Genomic DNA, 18,155 nt, shown 5'->3' on the forward strand with positions numbered 1-18,155 from the left:
AGGCCTGGTGAGTACACACTGCTGCAATGCAAAAACACTGGCTGGTGAATGCTTTCCACAACAGGTAGCATAGGTGGTGCTGACGTGAGCTGCTGGGGGGCATGATTCAAAGAGGGGGAAGGCTACTCAGCCAGACCTAGAAGCTGTCCACTCTTTATTACCCAACTTTCAACACAGCGGGAAATGAATGGATTTATTAGGCACACCCAGCAAGGAAGAACATGTCATAGGGCTCTCACTTAGCTCAGGAATGGCTAGATGGAATGCATGGGCTAGCTGGGTAAAGATAATGGACCCAACAAGCAGGTCTGGTGGAGAAACAAAAATGAGAAAAAGAAAAATAAAGTACAGGGGTAGGATCTCACCTTAAAAGATGACAGAAACAAGATACAGAACATAAATGGGTTTGTAGTATTAACCAAATGCCTCACAGGTACGGTATGCTCGGCCAAACCATTACATAGTAGAACACCAGTGGCCAGCATATGCAGCATATAAACACTTCAAAACAAAAATAATAGAAATAAATATTTATTTAAGCATGATATGCAACAGAGCGCACTAATATCAAATCAAACCGGTTTCAGCTATCCAGCCTTCATCAGTGAAAAAGCATTTGTCATGCCAAATAATTCATGAATATTTATAGATACTGCCAACCAATGGAAACATGGTATAGTCCATCCCAAACACAAATTTGCAATCACATTGAAATCACTATATAGCCATAATGTAGTAGTGGCATTATAAAAATAACAATAGTACATCATTGGACTGATACAGATTTTTACCAAAAGTACGGCATATAGTAATATATATAGTGTTACATTATACATGAATTCAATGTTATATAGATCCCTAATGAGAGATTCTGTAAAACTTCATCCTAATGACATACACTGTAAGCAAACTAAAAGATCCACAGAGACATATAGACATGTGATATACTAATGTCAAATATTTTATCAAAAAAACACTTGAAAGTATAAATATATGATATATATTTTTTTGGAAAAATATAGTATATTACAAAAACATTTAATATTTAATGCCATGATATGTGACTATACATAATATACAACCTCAATACAAAAAATGCTAATTTAGCTCAACCAATAAGCTCTTACAATAGTACATAATATGGAAACCCACATAATAATCTAGCAAATATGTTTTATCACAGAAACAGTATAATATTTAAATACATTTACATATAGCTAGATATATTAAACAGCCCAATAAGTGGATTCTGTTACAATCAACCAATAGGCTTTAACAATGGCAGTATACAAATGTAAGGCCCTCACAATTAGCTAGCACATATAAAAATATATCTTATTTGTAATATGTCAACATGCATACATAAGGCAAGAACAGTGTAATTTATTAAGCTAACCACATGAATAAAAAGCCCATATCTTGGTTCTTTAAACATAATTCATAATAATTATATATCATATTTATATATGTTCTTCCTAGGCCTGAAACATGTATTGTATCCATTGTGGTTCCAGCATGTGTTATCCCAATTACCTTTCAGATAGAGTTTATAGGTGGTCATTGAGACCCGGGGGAAATAATACCCCAAGGTGAATGATCCAGTATTTTTCTTTATGGTTCAAAATACTATGCCAACCCTGTTGGTTGCTCCTATCACCAGTAATTTTATCAATGATCATGAACATAAATCTGGCATTAGTATGTTTCAAAGTGTGGCTGTAGAGAGCATTAGTCTCTTTTATATTTCTGATGTCACTTTTATGTTCACTCATTCTTACTCTAAGTGATCATGATGTTTGCCCAACATAAAATGCTGAACATTGACAAGTAGCTAAGTACACAACCCAGCTGCTACTACAATTGACAAAAACTCTTAGATCATAAACTCTGCCTGTATTGGCACTAGTAAATTGTTTGAGTTTACTTACTTGGTTACAAGATCCACAATACCCACATGGAAAAGTACCCAAAAGTCGGTCTCCAATCATGGTCAGTTGTTTATAAATAGTGCCCCCACTTTGTTTATGCTTATAGTGGGAAAACAGGGCACCCAGTGTTTTGCCCCATTTATACGAGAACTGACATTTAGGTCCCAAAAGATTTCTTAATTCTTCATTTGCTAAGAGTATATTCCAATTAGAATCCAAAATGTTTCTGATTACATTGTGATTTCGTCCATATGTAGTAACAAACCTCAATGTAGACTCAACCCCAGTAGTTTCACATTTTTTATACTGTAATAACATGTTCCTATCCTGATTCTCAGACCATGTACTAGCTGTAAATACATCAAATTTGTTATATCCTCTTTCCAAAAATCTATTTTGGAGATCCAATTTCGCTTCCTCAAAATCATGTTGAGATGAGCTAATGCGTTTAATCTGCAAAAATTGAGATTTAGGTATGTTGCGGATGGTGTGGTGTGGATGCATGCTAGAAGCATGGAGCAGGGTGTTATATTGTGGATATTTCCTATATGCCTTGGTACTTAGGGTATGATCATCATTCCTATAGACCGTAACATCCAAAAAGTCAATGATGTCCGAGTTATATGTTACTGTAAACTCTATACCCCAAATATTGTCATTCAAATATTCCACAAACTCCTGCAGGTATGTAGAATCTGCATGCCACACCATCCAGCAATCATCCAAATATCTGCGCCATATGTCATTTTTCAACCATATATAGATTATGTAGTGGGTTGTAAATCATGCATTCTTCAAAGTACGCCATTAATAGGTCTGCATATATGGGGGCAAAAGATGCCCCCATAGCAGTACCTTGAAGCTGCCAATAACACTCCCCTTGAAAGTAAAAAACATTCTTGTTAAGCACATGTTGAGCCATACATATAAGTATATTACTATATGCTGTACTTTTGGTAAAAATCTGTATCAGTCAAATGATGTACTATTGTTATTTTTATAATGCCACTACTACATTATGGCTATATAGTGATTTCAATGTGATTGCAAATTTGTGTTTGGGATGGACTATACCATGTTTCTATTGGTTGGCAGTATCTATAAATATTCATGAATTATTTGGCATGACAAATGCTTTTTCACTGATGAAGGCTGGATAGCCGAAACCGGTTTGATTTGATATTAGTGCAATCTATTGCATATCATGCTTAAATAAATATTTATTTCTATTACTTTTGTTTTGAAGTGTTTATATGCTGCATATGCTGGCCATTGGTGTTCTACTTTGTGGTATTGCCAGTTTAGCTACTCCGCTGTCCTCATTTTGAATCAAACCATGAGCTCATTTACACAGCTGTTAAGGAAGGGGAAGAAGTGGTTACATGTCTGATAACATACCAAACCTTTCGAAACACAGTCCTGAATGTTGAACCAGACTGACAGTCATATAGTCAACATAAAAAAAGATGAGAGAAGGTCTGCATACATTCTATTGTTTTGGATTTTATCTGCCACAGGAAATGTTTATATACTTGTCTCAGGTGTAAGACTATTGCTTCATATATAACTTTCTGCTACCTTCACAAATGCTAGAAAAGAAAATAAGCATATAGGCTAATAGAAGGGAAGCATATGATATAGTATCAGTAAGCTTGAAAGTACAGTTATGAAAGGCAGCCTGACAAAATGAAATCTAACCAGATATATCAGGTCAGTGTATTAAAACCATGGAAAGACTGAGACATTTTAATAGCCTTCTAGGTAATAGGGTCAATTCAAGCTCTAGAGCCTGACCTGGGGATATGGATAGTTGAACTCAGTCACTGCACCAAAGGAAATAGGTCAAGGCAGGCATTTACACTGACAAAGAGGCTTGTCTACAATTCCAGGGAGAATGAACATGATTAAACATGCAAAGAACTCGGTTACATTTCAAAGAACGGAGTATACTATTAAAATTCCATGTTCTACATGCTGCTGCTTACGTGAATAAGACAGTTATCTACATTGAGTAATGGAACTTCTACTAGTCCAGGGTACAGAGAGCACTGTGTTCCGTCACAGCAGCAACTTTAACTGCTGTGTGCATTAGTGCCACAAGTTAAATAATCTCCCAGTAATGTGACAGGGCTATTTGAGGACTGTTGTGTCAGCCCTGAGCTTTTGCAGTAAGTTTGTGTGTCTTGCCACAAAACAGGAGTTCACCCTTAAGTAACCTTGTAAAGAGAGTTAACTACTGCTTAAAATCAGGGCTGCAGAAGGAGAGTCTGAGTTCATAGGTTCATAATTGTATACCAGGCTAATGACCACCAGGGACCTTGTAAGCCTAGCCGTGCACCTCAAATGTGACCCACAAATTTGATTTATATACGGGTGATTTACTGACTGCCTCTGTCCATCAGTGACATGGGCACCAGACCAGGGTGAATTTCCAATTAACCATTCACTGGCCCAAGTTGTGGTTAAATAGGGTTAGGAAGGAACTCTGATTCACATGGTTGGGGAGCTGAGCCAGAGAATGTGAATTCCCTGAGCAACATATGTCTCTCTAGCAAAATTTAAGTCTTTTGATGTTATAGTTCTGATGCTGCTTGTTTTCTGGATGTGAAAAAGGTTGATCAAAATTGGGTCCAGGGGTACCTTGTATTCCAGGCAATGATCACCACTCAATAGTCGGTATGGTACAGACTAAATAGGCAGAGCTTTGAGGCAATCAGCACTGGACATTTTGTTACTCCCTGTATTCTTTTTGTAAGGAGCCTTTTGGATGTTCTAGTTACTGCATGCATCTGGTCAGGTACATACCACAGGAAGCATTATACTCTGTGATGGGTCTGATGAGAGCTGACTACAGTGGTATGATGACCTGTATGGACCTAGTTGCCATGCTGTTACTCGAGCAGCACAGAAGTATTTTTTTCTACCTTGGACACATGATGGCTAAAGGCTAGATTACTATCTACACAAGTTCCCAGATCCCTGACTAGTGAATCAACTTTTAAGGGTGTTTTACTAATGACATAGTTATCCTGGGTGGCTGACTTCCAAAAAGGTACTCTAATGTACTTATTGGTATTGAGTTTTAAGCCATGGCTTTGGCACCAAGCATTTGTCTGTGTTAGGTCTTCCTAAAGAGTGTTCTTGCATTGTGGTGGGGGGGGGGGGGACTCCACTAGTGACTGACCTATTTGTGGAGGTGACCTCACCAATCCAAACTTCTTGGGTTCTATCTGTGAGCCAGCTAGCTATCCAGCATGCTGTGAAGAAGTTTATACCTAGTTCTGTAAGTTCATTGACAATGCCCAAGGGGTGTGTTGTATCAAATGCTTTAGCCAGATCTAGGAAAGCAGTATGCACCACTTCCCCCTCATCCATTGCCTAAGTGACCTTTTCAAAGAAGCACACCAGGTTCAGTAAGCATGGCCATTCTTTGACAAAGCCAAACTGGGATGGATGTAGTATCTGGAGGTCTCCTTTGTCCTTACTGATAATTTCCCTAATTATGTTCATGGTTTTCCAAATAAGACTGGTCAGACTGATGGGTCTGTAGTTTCCAGGATCTGTTGAATGTCCTCTCTTATGAAGGGGTTATGTTTGCGGGTATTTTTGGGGGGATGGTTGGGGTGAGGTGAGAATAAAGTTGGAACTGAATTTGTCTACTACTAACAGGTTTGCTATATTGCCAGGCTCTATGAATCTGGCAGCATTAACCACCAGTTCACCACACTGCTGGCTCCAGATAAGCAACTAACCATTATCTTCTCCTTTTTTAGCCTGGGTAGAGCAGCATCAGTATGCCTTACAATGGACTCCCCTATGACGAAAGCCCTAAGAATTGTGTTTGCTTGCCTTACGGTCTTAGTGTTTGGTGCTGTATTGAGTGTGACTGTATGTGTGGTGATAGTCGTTCTTTTTTTCTGAGTGCCTTCTGGCTTGCTGAAGCATAGCTTTGACAACAGACAATCTTTGTTATTTAGGAAGACTGCTTTTAAGTGCCTCAGCATATATTAGTCTATGTGTGTGCTACGTGAGGTGGGTGTTGTGTGTGTGGTTTCAACAACTTCATATACACTTGTATGTGAGAGTTTAGCCTCCAGTGTCATTGTGTAAGTATACCTCTCATACTGTTTCTTTAAGGATTAAATGGCTGTTGATAAACATGACAATGACATAATTTCTGCACTGACTCAAGAAGTCTATATCCACCAAGCTGGTTATAGAGAAGTTAGGAAATTGCATATCCATTCTGTTTAGTCCTTTGATTGGTGAGCTGTGAGAGGGTGGTGTATTGGAGTTAGGACATTTAAGAGTGCTTTGTTAGTGCAGACTACTAAGGGTACTTTATTGTGGCACATTATGCTAAACAGTACTAAATTCTGCTAACTTTCATGTTTAGACACTATTAAGGGTGTGTTACTGGGGCAGATTATGATAAACAGTACTAAATTCTACTAACTTTAATGTTTACATAGTACTGAATTATACAAAATCTATTGGTATTGCCACTTGACGCCCAAGTACTCATCTTCAAACCCACCATACTCAAAACAACTCTCACTTTAACATCATAGCAAAAGACAACACCACTATATACCCAACTGAACACACCAAATTGCTAGGAGTGGAAATAGACAATAAACTAAAATTTGACATTCACATATCCATGACCATAAAAAAAGTCCACAAAAATCTAGGAGCGTTATACAGAAATAAGAAACTTCTCACCAAAGCAGCAAAGATTTCAATAGCAAATTCCCACCTTATCTCCACCCTACTTTATGCCTCTCCAATATATACCAACCTAAGGCAATGCGATCTAAACAAGCTAGAGACCTGCTACAACAAAATTGCCAAATTTGCCACAGGGGCATCCTACCGTAGTCACCACTGTCTCTCACTTGCTGAACTGGGCTGGCTTGAACTCCCTCACCTCCTTCAATGGTATCAACTCTCACTGGCCCACAAACTAGTAAACCATGCACTAAATGTCCCATCCCTCCAGAATCTACTCCAACCCTATCGCACCACCAGACCACTAAGATCCAGCAACAAAAATCACTTGCAGATCACTAAAGCCAATAACTCTGCTGGTGAAGCACTATTCTCTTGCGCCATAGCCAAATTATGGAACTCCCTCCCACCCACAATTACCTCCATACCATCATGCACCCACTTCAAAACTTTACTAAAAGCACACCTAAAAACATGCTGGCTATGCCCTTGCAACTCCCACTCTAATATCACCCACCCCATCCAACCACTACCTTTCTCTCCACTCCACTAACTACCTTGATTATAGCAAGCTCAGATGCTCATAAGCCTAGTACTTATTATACAGCAGGAACTTCTTATTGTAACATTTGTTAATGTCTGTTATGTACTTCACAGATAGATTCTAGTTGTCTACTGATGTACTATGTTCATCTGTAAATATGTTGTAAGTAATTGCTATGTAAATTGTTAATCGCTATGTAATCCAATGTAACTACTGTCTGTTTGTTTTAACTGTGGAGCTTTTCTCCCCGGGCCTCTGCTGAAAATGGACCTACGTCCAGTCGGACACTCCCGGTCAACAAATATAAATAAATAAATAAAGTAGTTGCTCTAAGCTTGCTGGCACACAAGGTATTTGCTTTATATTTCCTGCTTTACAGAGTACAGTTTTATGGACCATTACATAGAGAAAATTTGCTTTCTAGGATAGATCTACGGAAAGCAATAAGTGGGAAGAGTACTTAAACAGCTTATATAACAGACAATAGCAATGAAAGTGGGGAGGGAAGGACTTTGGAAATCAGATTATCATAACGGGTGGAGGCCAGAACCACAGCCTTATAAAACAACACAAAAAAGGGTGTGAGGGTTGGAGGAAAATTCAAGGAATTGGAGCTCTTTCAGAAACGATAGCTTACTGTCGCAGTCGGAGGTGGGGCAGGCAAAAAAGACAGGGGAACAGAAAGGCACTGGAATGCAACTTCTGTGAGCTGCAGGCCAGAATTTCAGAAACTTTAGCTTAATGCCTCAGTGGGGGATGGGGCAGACACAAAGAACAGTGGAATGGAAAGGCAAAAGAGTGCAACTTTAAGTAGGTAAATAATAAGCAGAATATAAAACTGTTGGATCAAAACTGGAATATCAACGACTGAAAAGCACTGAAGCACAAATCCTAGAGCAGAAAAAACAAAATGGTACTCTCACTACTGAATTCTGCTATAGTTTAAGTCACCAGACAATGCAAAAATTTACCAGTAAGAAACATACAGTAATAATTGACTAAATAAGGCTAAAACATGGCAGTAATCCACAGTTCTGCCACAACTGTGAATTAAACTACAAGACTAAGGCCCAGCAGGGTTTAAAATACAAACAGCATCTACAAATAATTCTACTTGTGAAGCTAGAACTGTAGTATAATGTAGAAACACAATCTTCAGACAACTGCAAGTTAAGCTACAAGACAAAGGTTCCCGAACAAACTAAAAAATGCAAACAGATTAGCGTTGCCACCCCTCCGTTTTTTTTCCGGAGTGCCCGGAAATCAGTAGGGCACTCCTGTTCTCCGGTTCTTGTAATCGGAGTCCGGAAATAGCGTCAGGCTCGTCAGCGCGTATTAAAAAAAAAAAAAAAAACATTCCCGTGACCCGTCTTGGACTCTCGTTGATTGGCTGCTTGCTGCAGACGAGGCTCGTGCAGCAAGCAGCCAATCAACACGTAGAGTTAGTAGTAAAAGCCCTGCAAAGCCCGCGAAAATTTAAGAATATAAAGCGGTGCTTCAGCATTACCTTTTACTTTTGTAGTACAAAGGGTGCTGCTTAAGATCTGAAATTCTTGCTTGGAGCCTTGGACATCGTCTTCAGTGGATTGCCTGCCCTGCCTGGAAGCCCTGCCTGCCTGGAAGCCCTGCCTGCTTGGAAGCCCTGCCTGCTTGGAAGCCCTGCCTGGAAGCCCTGCTTGGAAGCCCTGCCTGGAAGCCCTGCCTGCCTGGAAGCCCTGCCTGCTGCCTGGAAGCCCTGCCTGGAAGCCCTGCTGCCTGGAAGCCCTGCCTGGAAGCCCTGCTGCCTGGAAGGATTGCCTTAGCCCTGCTGCTTGCCTTGCTTGCTGGAGGAGAAGTGCTGTGGACTGGGTGGTGGTGTGTTCCCCTGCTTGCTGGCCCTTTAGCTGCCTGTTCTGTTCTGCTGCTGAGAGCTTGTTTTAGTAGCCCTGCTGCTGATTTTTCTGGAGGTAAGTGGATTTTTTTTAATGGTTTAATTGTTTGGAATTAAGGTAGATTTTCAAAGATTAGTGTGACAAGGGGAATGAAATATTGCCAGCACAACTACTAGTGAATTTTTTAAATATTAAATTTATATTAATTCACTAGCTGTGCTGGCACTATCTCATTCATTGATGGTGACAAGATGTGTGTAACTATCTAGATGTTCAACATGTGGTGATTAACTAGAACAGTTTCTAATCTGGTTTTGGACTTGGTTGCAGTGAATGTATAATGACTTCATGATTTGTATAAGATGCTTGGACTGTAGATCTGTCTTTCTAGTCTGTCATCACCGTGATGTTTACCTTGACCTGTGTTTCTTCCTAGGGTGTCTTTCTAGGGTGTACAGTCTTCGTAGTATAGTGAGGCTTAAATGTAGCTTTTTTGTCTAGTTTGTCATCACAACTGTTTACCTTTTATATGTGTTTTCTAGGGTATACCGTCTATATCAAAGCTTAGCTCATTTGATGTTACAGTGAATATATGATTACATGATTTGTATAAGATGCTTGGACTGTAGATCTGTCTTTCTAGTCTGTCATCACTGTGATTATGCTGAAGGGTGGAGTAAAGGGGTGTGGCTATTAAAAGGAATGGGTGTGGTTGATTGTGCATGGGGCGGGGCTTGTTTGTCAGGAAATGGCACAGTAGAAAGGTGGCAACCCTAAAACAGATCTGGAAAAAAAAAAGCAAAAAAGTATCACCACATATTTCACTGTAAGTGCAACTTACATATTTAAGCAGAACTGAAATTAAAGCTTTTTTATCGCTTTCCTTTTTGATGAAAAGTTTGTTACAATTTAGGGCTTTCAATACCTCTCCAAACCTTTCACAAAAGGCCTTTAAATAATAACCATAGCTTCACAACTAAATACTAGCCTATCAGTCTGCAGGCTACTACAACCCTAGCCAATAACCAGGGGTCAGAATCAAGCCCTGTACCTTGCATCAGTGAGGTAACAGCCTTAAATATTATGCCAAACCCTCTTACTTCATTGTGAGTATGTAAGAACACTGATTGCTGCTGTCTGTAAGCAGTTTAGCGGTGGAAATCATAGCTCTCAATCTTCCATCTCCAAAATGAGGAACACTAGCCATCATAATGTGGAGTAAATGGGTAAAATGTGGAACACATACTAACAGCTTACTAACAACTTCAACTATGGAGGTCATAGGATGGTTAAAATATGTTAATGAATTTACATGATTATTTTCTGTTTACTATGGATATCAGTTAAAAAAAAGTCCTAACACTGAATGTGTGACAGACCCTTTCAGTGTGGAACTTCAAGGAACATGAACTTTTTAAAATCCCAAATGAGGAACATTCCTCGTAATGAGGTACACTTGAGAGGTATGATGGAAATCAATTGCAATTCTTGGGCCAGAATTGGGACTAATGCTTCTACTTATGTCTATATTCTGAGAATTTTAAAAGAGTGTTACTAGAAGTCAGAGAGAAAGGCACTGAGAGAGAAAGCCTGCAAAGTAAGACTGCATTTTAACTGCTGCCTGCCCAGTAAGACAGTGCTTTCACTTTTTGTAGCTGTTATTTCCTTTATTAACTGTGTGTGTAAAAGGAAAGCAAGCCACTGGTATTATTCCATTTAGCTAAAGCTGAATAACGCTAGTTATGCTCAGTTTCTGCCCTTGAGATTTAAAACTGGGGAGTATTAGGTTGTGTGACAACCAGCTGGGGCAAGGTTATTTTTAATCAGAAGTTCTTAGCACGATATTCTGTTTGTGTTGTTGCTATTTGCTAAAAATTGTACAAAAAAACTGTCTTGCTTTGTCATTTGTTGCTGAAGTGAAGCATAATCCTTTGTGGTTTGAATTAACTTTCTTAAGACTGAACTTAATGATAAGTATCCATATAAGCAACACTATGTCACATGCTACACTGTTTTACAATGATGTGTACTTGTGTTGCGTCTACTTCTTCTTTCAGCCTTTTCTGGTTAAGGGTTGACGCAGCGTATCACCTGTCTGCTCATGATTGGCAGTGGAGTTTTACGGTGTCAAGTTGCCAGCCCAGCGCCCAACCTTCCACGGAAGGCACACACACGCAAGCACTCACACCTAGGGCCAGTTTATAGTATCCAATCCACCTACAGCATGTCTTTGGGATGTGGGAGGAAACTGGAGCACCGCAAGGAAACCCACACGACCAAATGCAGACTCCGGACAGAAGGCATCCTAGCCGAGGATCGAACCGGAGAACCTCTTGCTGTTAGGTGGCAAGGTTAACTGCTGCAACACAGCAGCCACCCACTTGTGTTGCTTCTACTACTTAATTTTATTTTTTAGCAGAATCTGTGACATTAAGAGATAGTGACTGAAAATGGACCCTTTGTTCAACCTACTTACCTTAAATAAAATAAATAAAAAAGACACTAATAGAACATTTGTTTCCTGAGAGAAGATTGGCACTATATTCAGAATTACATGCAAACTAATGGATGTGCACAGATTTCAAAACAGATTTTCAATTCCATGGCTCACTGTAACCACAAACCCCACAAAGTATGAAAGGTGGGACACAAAATTCTGCACCAGACAACCTAGTATATGCAGTCCTTAACAAGTGTACTCTGCTACTTCAGAAATCTTACAAAAGTATTTTTTTTCAACTTATTTTTCAGTGTTTGGGTACATCAGTATAAGAGAACACACTGACAGATGAGACATAACTTCATTTTTTTGAGCTTTATAAAATAAAAAAAAAAAGTATAAAACAAATGATTAGTGAATCGAAGTGGCTCCATGGAGTAGAGGGATGAGGTTATGACTGTGACACAGATAAACAGGAACTCATTAGGTGCTGATGAGGAAGGGTAGGAATATGCAGCTGATGTCAGTCCCCCATCCTAGAAGTGGATGGGGGAGCAGTCCAGGCCACTGCAATGCCAATAATGGTACACAGTGTACATTGTATGAGCTGGGACATGCACTTAGCTCATCAAAGCTGCATCAGCATGGTACCTTCATGGGGCATGTGTGGAAATGTATACAATTACAGATGAAGGTGTAGCAGGTCTTTCATATGCAAGCATGCACATCACCTGCCAGGTTCTGGGTTAGGTATGCGTACCAGAAAAGCCATGATAGCTATGTGAATGATGGCTCTCATGTGATCAGCTTGCTGTCCCGCAGAGGAAAGTACAGTTGTGTACACTTACCATAAATGTAGATGTTTGAGTGTATTCACTGTTACAGTCATTACATTTGGATAATCTGCTGGCAGGTTGCCCTCAGTCAGCCTGATTAACAACGTCTTGGGTCCTGCGTCAGTTGCTGTCCCTTCTTCTATGACGTCAGGTCGCCATGGGTATAAAACATGCAGCCGATGCCATTACATCAGTTTTTCTTGCCCCAGATGTCAGGTGCCCCCCAAATGGGAAACCAAATATTTAAGTAATTAAAAACACAAAAATATACCTCCAAACAAAAGCAAATTCACCAAAAAGGCTTTTAAGTATAGTAAAGGAAAGTAGAGGTATAGTAAGAGAAAAACAGGGGGTTGGAGGGAGGGTAACCAGGACTGCAACAGTGAATACACTCGAACATCTACATTTATGGTAAATGTACACAACTGTACTATGTTCTTCATGTTTCACTGCTGCAGTCATTACATTTGGGTAGATTCCCAAAGCTATGGTTGGGAGGATGGATTTATACAGCATTAGGACCAGCTATAAGGCCCTGCAGGACAGCAGTGGCAAAGCCAGCTCTGGATTTAGAAAAGAAAGGTAAATGGTAATGTTTGGTGAACGTGTGAACTGAGCTCCAGGTAGCAGCTTCTAGAATGTCTCTGGTAGGAACACCTCTGAGAAAGGCTGTAGAAGTGGATGCAGCCCTGGTGGAATGAGATCTGATCCCCTGGGGGATAGTTTTACCATGGTGCATATAGCAGAAATGAATACAATGGCTTATCCATTTAGAAATAGTCTGCTTTGAAATAGCCTTTCCCTCTACCCCTGCAGCAAATGCCACCAGTAGTTCAGATTTTCTTAGAGATTTTGTCCTGTTTAAGTAAAATCTAAGTTGTTTGTGTACACCCAATGAATGCAGAATCTGCTCCCCCTTGTTCTGTGGATTGGGAAAGAAAGTTGGCAAATGAATGGTCTGATTAAGAGCCACACTGGATACCACGTTAGGCATGAAGGATGGATTGGTCCTGAGAGACACCCTGTCCACATGAAAAATAATGAAAGGCTCCACTGCCATAAGAGCCTGTAATTCGGAAATCCTTTTAGCTGAAGTGACTGCTAAAAGGAAAGCTGTTTTCCAGGAGAGAAATTTTAAGTCTGCAATAGCAGCTGGTTCGAAAGTGGGGAGAGTGAGTTTTTCCAATACAAAATTGAGGTCCCAGGCAGGGGTTGGAGCTCTCTTGGGTGGTCTTAAGTTTTTTGCCCCTCTGAAATACTGCTTTAGCAGAGGATGAGGGAAGAGGGAAGGTTCTGTGTTGTAGTGAGCTGAAATGGCTGAGGCATGGATTTTTATGGACAAAAAGGACAGGCCATTGTGAAGCATCTCAGTTAAGTATTGTAAAATCTGAGGAATACCGGGCATTGCTGTGCTTATCCCTTGTGACTGATTTCAGGCACAGGATATTTTCCATTTGTCAGCATAAGATTTTCTAGTACTAAGCCTTCTTGCCTCCAAAATGACATCCATCACAGGTTTGCTAAGGGATGCTAAGGGTGAATTTAGGTGATTAGCCACTCTGCAAGATTCAAAGTTTGGAGCTGAGTGTGCAAAATTTGGTTGTTCTGCTGAGACAGTAAGGTGTCTGAGCAGGTGTCATGGTGGAAGGTGTGACACATTGCGCAGGAGTGGGTACCAGTGTTGGCAAGGCCAGTCTGGAGCAATCAAAATCATTTTTGGTTTGTCCTGTTTGACTTTTAGTAGAACTTTGGAGGGCAGAGGCAGAGGGGGAAAAGCATAGACTGATCAGTTTTTCCAGCTGAATGACAGAGCATCCACTTTCCAGGCTTTTTTCTGATGAGTTCTTGTGCAGAATTTGTCCAACTGATAGTTCTGGGGTGAGGCAAAAAGATCTATGTCTGGACTCCCCCATTTGCGTGTCAACATGTTGAAAATCAGTGGTTCCAGTTTCCATTCGTGTGGGTCCATGAGATTTCTGCTTAGTTTGTCTGCCAGAGTATTCAGCTTTCCTGGCAGGAATTGAGCTTGTAGTTGTATCTGATAGGTCAAGGCCGTGTTCCACAATGCCATGGCTAGTCTGCAGTGGGGGTAGGAGTGTGTACCCCCCTGCTTGTTTATGTACCACATAACTGTGGTGTTGCCTGTCTTTATCATTAATTGTCCTGGATGAACGTAGTCCTTGAAGGCTGTCAGTGCATTCTGTACAGCTAGCATCTCTTTTTGATTAATATGAAGGGGCATTTGATTTGGGCTCCATTTGCCCTGAATGCACTTCCCTGCCAGATGAGCACCCCAAGCATAGTCTGATGCATCTGTAGTTAGGGTTTGGGCGGCAGGGGGTGGAGTGAATCGCAGTCCCTTGTTTTGGTGGCAGGCCTCTGCCAACCATAGGAACTCTAGTTGCAGGCAAGGTATGATAGGAATCATTGTTTCCAGGCTGTGACAATGTTGATTCCATAAACTCTTTAAGTACCACTGAAGTTTCCTTTGTAGTTTCATATGTAGTCTTGCATATGGAATTAGAAGAATGCAGGAGGCCATGAACCCCAAGGTTTGCAGAATTTGTCTTGCAGATAAGGTTTTTGTGGACACCTGTTTGAAGTAAGTTACCAGATGAATTTGCTTTTCTGGCAAAAGGTAAGCTATCTGGGCAGTTGTATTCAAGCTTGATCCAGGAATGTAATTTTTTGAGAGGGTACCAGTTGTGATTTCTTTCCATTTATGGTGTACCCTAGACAAGTTAGGACCCTTTTTACAAACGCCAGATGTTTTTGAAGAATGTCCTTGTTTTCTGCCTGAATTAGACAATCATCCAGGTATGGCTATATTTGAATATTTCTTTGCCTGCAAATGCAATTACTGGAGCCAGGCACTTTGCGAAGACCCTGGGTGCAGTAGATAAGCCAAAGGGCAGTGCAGAGAACTGGTAATGCAAATAGCCTGCTTTGAAGCGGAGGTATCTTCTGCAAGATTCCCTGATTGGGATATGCAGGTAAGCCTCTTTTAAGTCTAGAGTTACCAACCAGGCATCTTTGCCTAGCATAGGAAGTTAACTGTTGAAGAGTGAGCATCTTGAATTTTGGAATGTCCAGAAATGTGTTTAGAGTAGATAAGTCCAGAATTGGATGTAATGATTTGTCTTTTCTGGGTACCAGGAAAAGTCTTGAATAGAAACCTTGTCCCTTTTCCTCTTCTGGTACTGGTTGAATAGCTCCCATGTTCATGAGAGACAGTACTTGTTTCTGGGCCTCTGCCCACTGATTTGGGGGCAGGTCTGGCCATCCGTTTGGGATTGGCAACATGTGGAAATGAAGTCTGTATCCCTGGGATACTATATTTAAAATCCATTTGTCCTGGGTTATAAGTTGCCAGTTTCTTGCATGAAGTGCCAGCTTTCCCCCCAGAGGAGTGGCTAAAAGGTAAGTGCTTGGTAAGTGTAAAGGGAAATCATTGAGACTGCTTACCATAAGGAGGTGCCTTGTTGTTTCCAGATTTGGAGGAGGAGGCACCCCATTGTTTTGTTCTAAAAGTCCCTTGTGACTGAAACCTGGAGCCTTTGGAATGTCTGGGTTTGACTTGAGTGGCTCTCGAAGGAACTGGAAAGGACCAGTTCTTAGTAGGCCAGTAGCTACTAAATTTTGGAGGTTGCACTTGTAAGAAATCTTTCACAGTTTGCATAGATTTAGCTTTACCTTCCATCTTTTTTAAAACGTTTTCAGCCTTATTACCAAAGAGACGATCCTGTTGTAAAGGAGCATCCAACAATTTTGCTTTAACATGATCAGGCAGAGTTTGCTCTTTGATCCAAGCATGCCTTCTTAGCACAGACCCAGTTACAGCAGCCCTGCAAGAGGCATCCAAAGAATCAAAGCCACATTGCAAAGTATGTTTTCCAACTTGTTCAGCTGAATGCAATGTTTTTGTTTGTCTTTCGGCTTTTCCCGGTTAGGGGTCACCACAGCGAAACTCTGGTCCGCTAATGATTGGCAGTAGATTTTTACAGTGCCAAGTTGACAGCTTGATGCCCAACCTTCAATGAAGGCATGCCCATTCACGCATGTCTTTTGGAATGCCACTCAACCACGGGGAGGACATGCAGACTCCACACAGAAGGCACTCCCCGCACTCCAGCCGAGAATTGAATGGGAGAACCTCTTGCTGTGAGGCAACAATGCTACCGCTGCACCACCGCAGATCTAATTCAGCTGAATGCAATAAATCCTGTAAATCTTTATTTTCCACAGAGTCAGAAATTAACATCATTTTCTGTTTAAGCAGTCCTATGATATGCTGCTGATATTTAAGCATATGAAATTGACAGTTTAAAGCCCTGATTGCCAAGGTTGCAGAAGTGTAAACCTTCTTACCCCATCTATTCAGTGCCCTGGAATCTCTATCAGAAGGGGTAGGATTTTTAGCAGTAGAGGCCTTAATGCCCTTGGGACCCTGAGAAATGGTTTCAGGATCTGCAATAGGATTTCTGAAAAGGTATTTGCGGGAGTCAGGAACCCTGTAGTATGTCTGGCTTACAAGGAGCCAGAGGCAGAGAATCAGGAGCCATACTAGATTCTGAAAAAACATAATCAACAATGTCTAGAACAGGAGGTATAGCCAAAGGCCTATGCTGAGAAAGAAGGAGAAAATCCCTAAGTCTCCTTTTAGATTCAGAGAAATCTTGACTTTCCCAGTGGAAATGTTCCTTTAAGATATGTAAAGTTTCCCCAAAAGAAAACTCCTCAGGGGGAGAAGCAAAAGGAATGGAATCTTCTGCATCAGAGTCCTCATAAGTAGGTATAGACAAATCCTGTTCATTGGAGAGTCAGAAGAAACAGAATCCTGTTCAGAAGATTCATAATCAATGTCTTGTCTAGGCTCTGGACCCATCTAAGGTAGAGACATCCGCGAGTTTCATAATTGAAGCATGTTGCGGCATACAGGACTCCAAATGGGTCTCAGTAGAGGCCTGCGAATCAGAAGTAGTGGGTATCAGGGGCTGCGAAAGCGCCTCACTGAGTACAGGTGAACTGGCGACTGGCTTAGGAGAAGCTTCATCATCAGGTTTGGACCTCAATGGCCTGTCTCTGTCTTTTTCTTTGTGTTTTTTAGGTATTCCAGTAGTCGGATTGCTAACCGATGACATTTCTGGATAATTAAAGCGTGAGCCAAAATATTTAGAAGCAAAAATATACCGACGCTTAATAGTGCATTGATTAAATTTAGCACAAAACCGACAGCAAGGTACATTGTGTTCAGGGTCTAGGCAAGGAATACAGTACAAATGAAAATCCTTATGAGGTATTTGCTTCCCACAAGTAATGCAATTATTAACTTTTACTGACATCGGTAAGAAGCAAGAAAAGTTTCAACGGGTACTTAGCTTTTTAGTTGAAGACTTCGGTTCTGAAACTCGAAAACGAAAATTTCAGGAGTCGGCCGACCGGCACTTGTGAACTGCTTCTGCTTCAGGCACTGCGTGGCAAGAAAGACTGATGTAATGGTGTTGGCTGCATGTTTTATACCCCTGACGACCTGATGTTATGAAAGAAGGGACAGCAACCGACGCAGGACCCAAGACTTTGTTAATCAGGCCGACTGAGGGCAACCTGCCAGCAGATTACCCAAATGTAATGACTGCAACAGTGAAACACAAAGAACATCAAATGGGCTGACCATTTTTTTTTTTCTTTGCAAGAGGAGTTATGGCTAGCTGGTAGCACAGGATAATAAGAATAAAGGAAACAATAATTAAAAGATGACCACTCAGAAGAAAGGTTGCAATGGCAAAGTACCTTTGTCATCCAGTG

At 40.8% G+C, this 18,155-nt stretch overlaps 1 protein-coding gene across 1 annotated transcript in view; it reads right to left on the minus strand.

The window, feature by feature from the left end:
• BDH2 (3-hydroxybutyrate dehydrogenase 2) overlaps positions 1-18,155 on the minus strand; it is a 285,246-nt gene that overhangs the window by 44,861 nt on the left and 222,230 nt on the right. The gene's annotated exons all lie outside the window — the stretch shown is intronic.

Source organism: Protopterus annectens, chromosome 2.part1 (assembly GCF_019279795.1).
Source record: "Protopterus annectens isolate FY-2018-M chromosome 2.part1, PAN1.0, whole genome shotgun sequence".
NCBI lineage: Eukaryota > Metazoa > Chordata > Ceratodontiformes > Protopteridae > Protopterus > Protopterus annectens.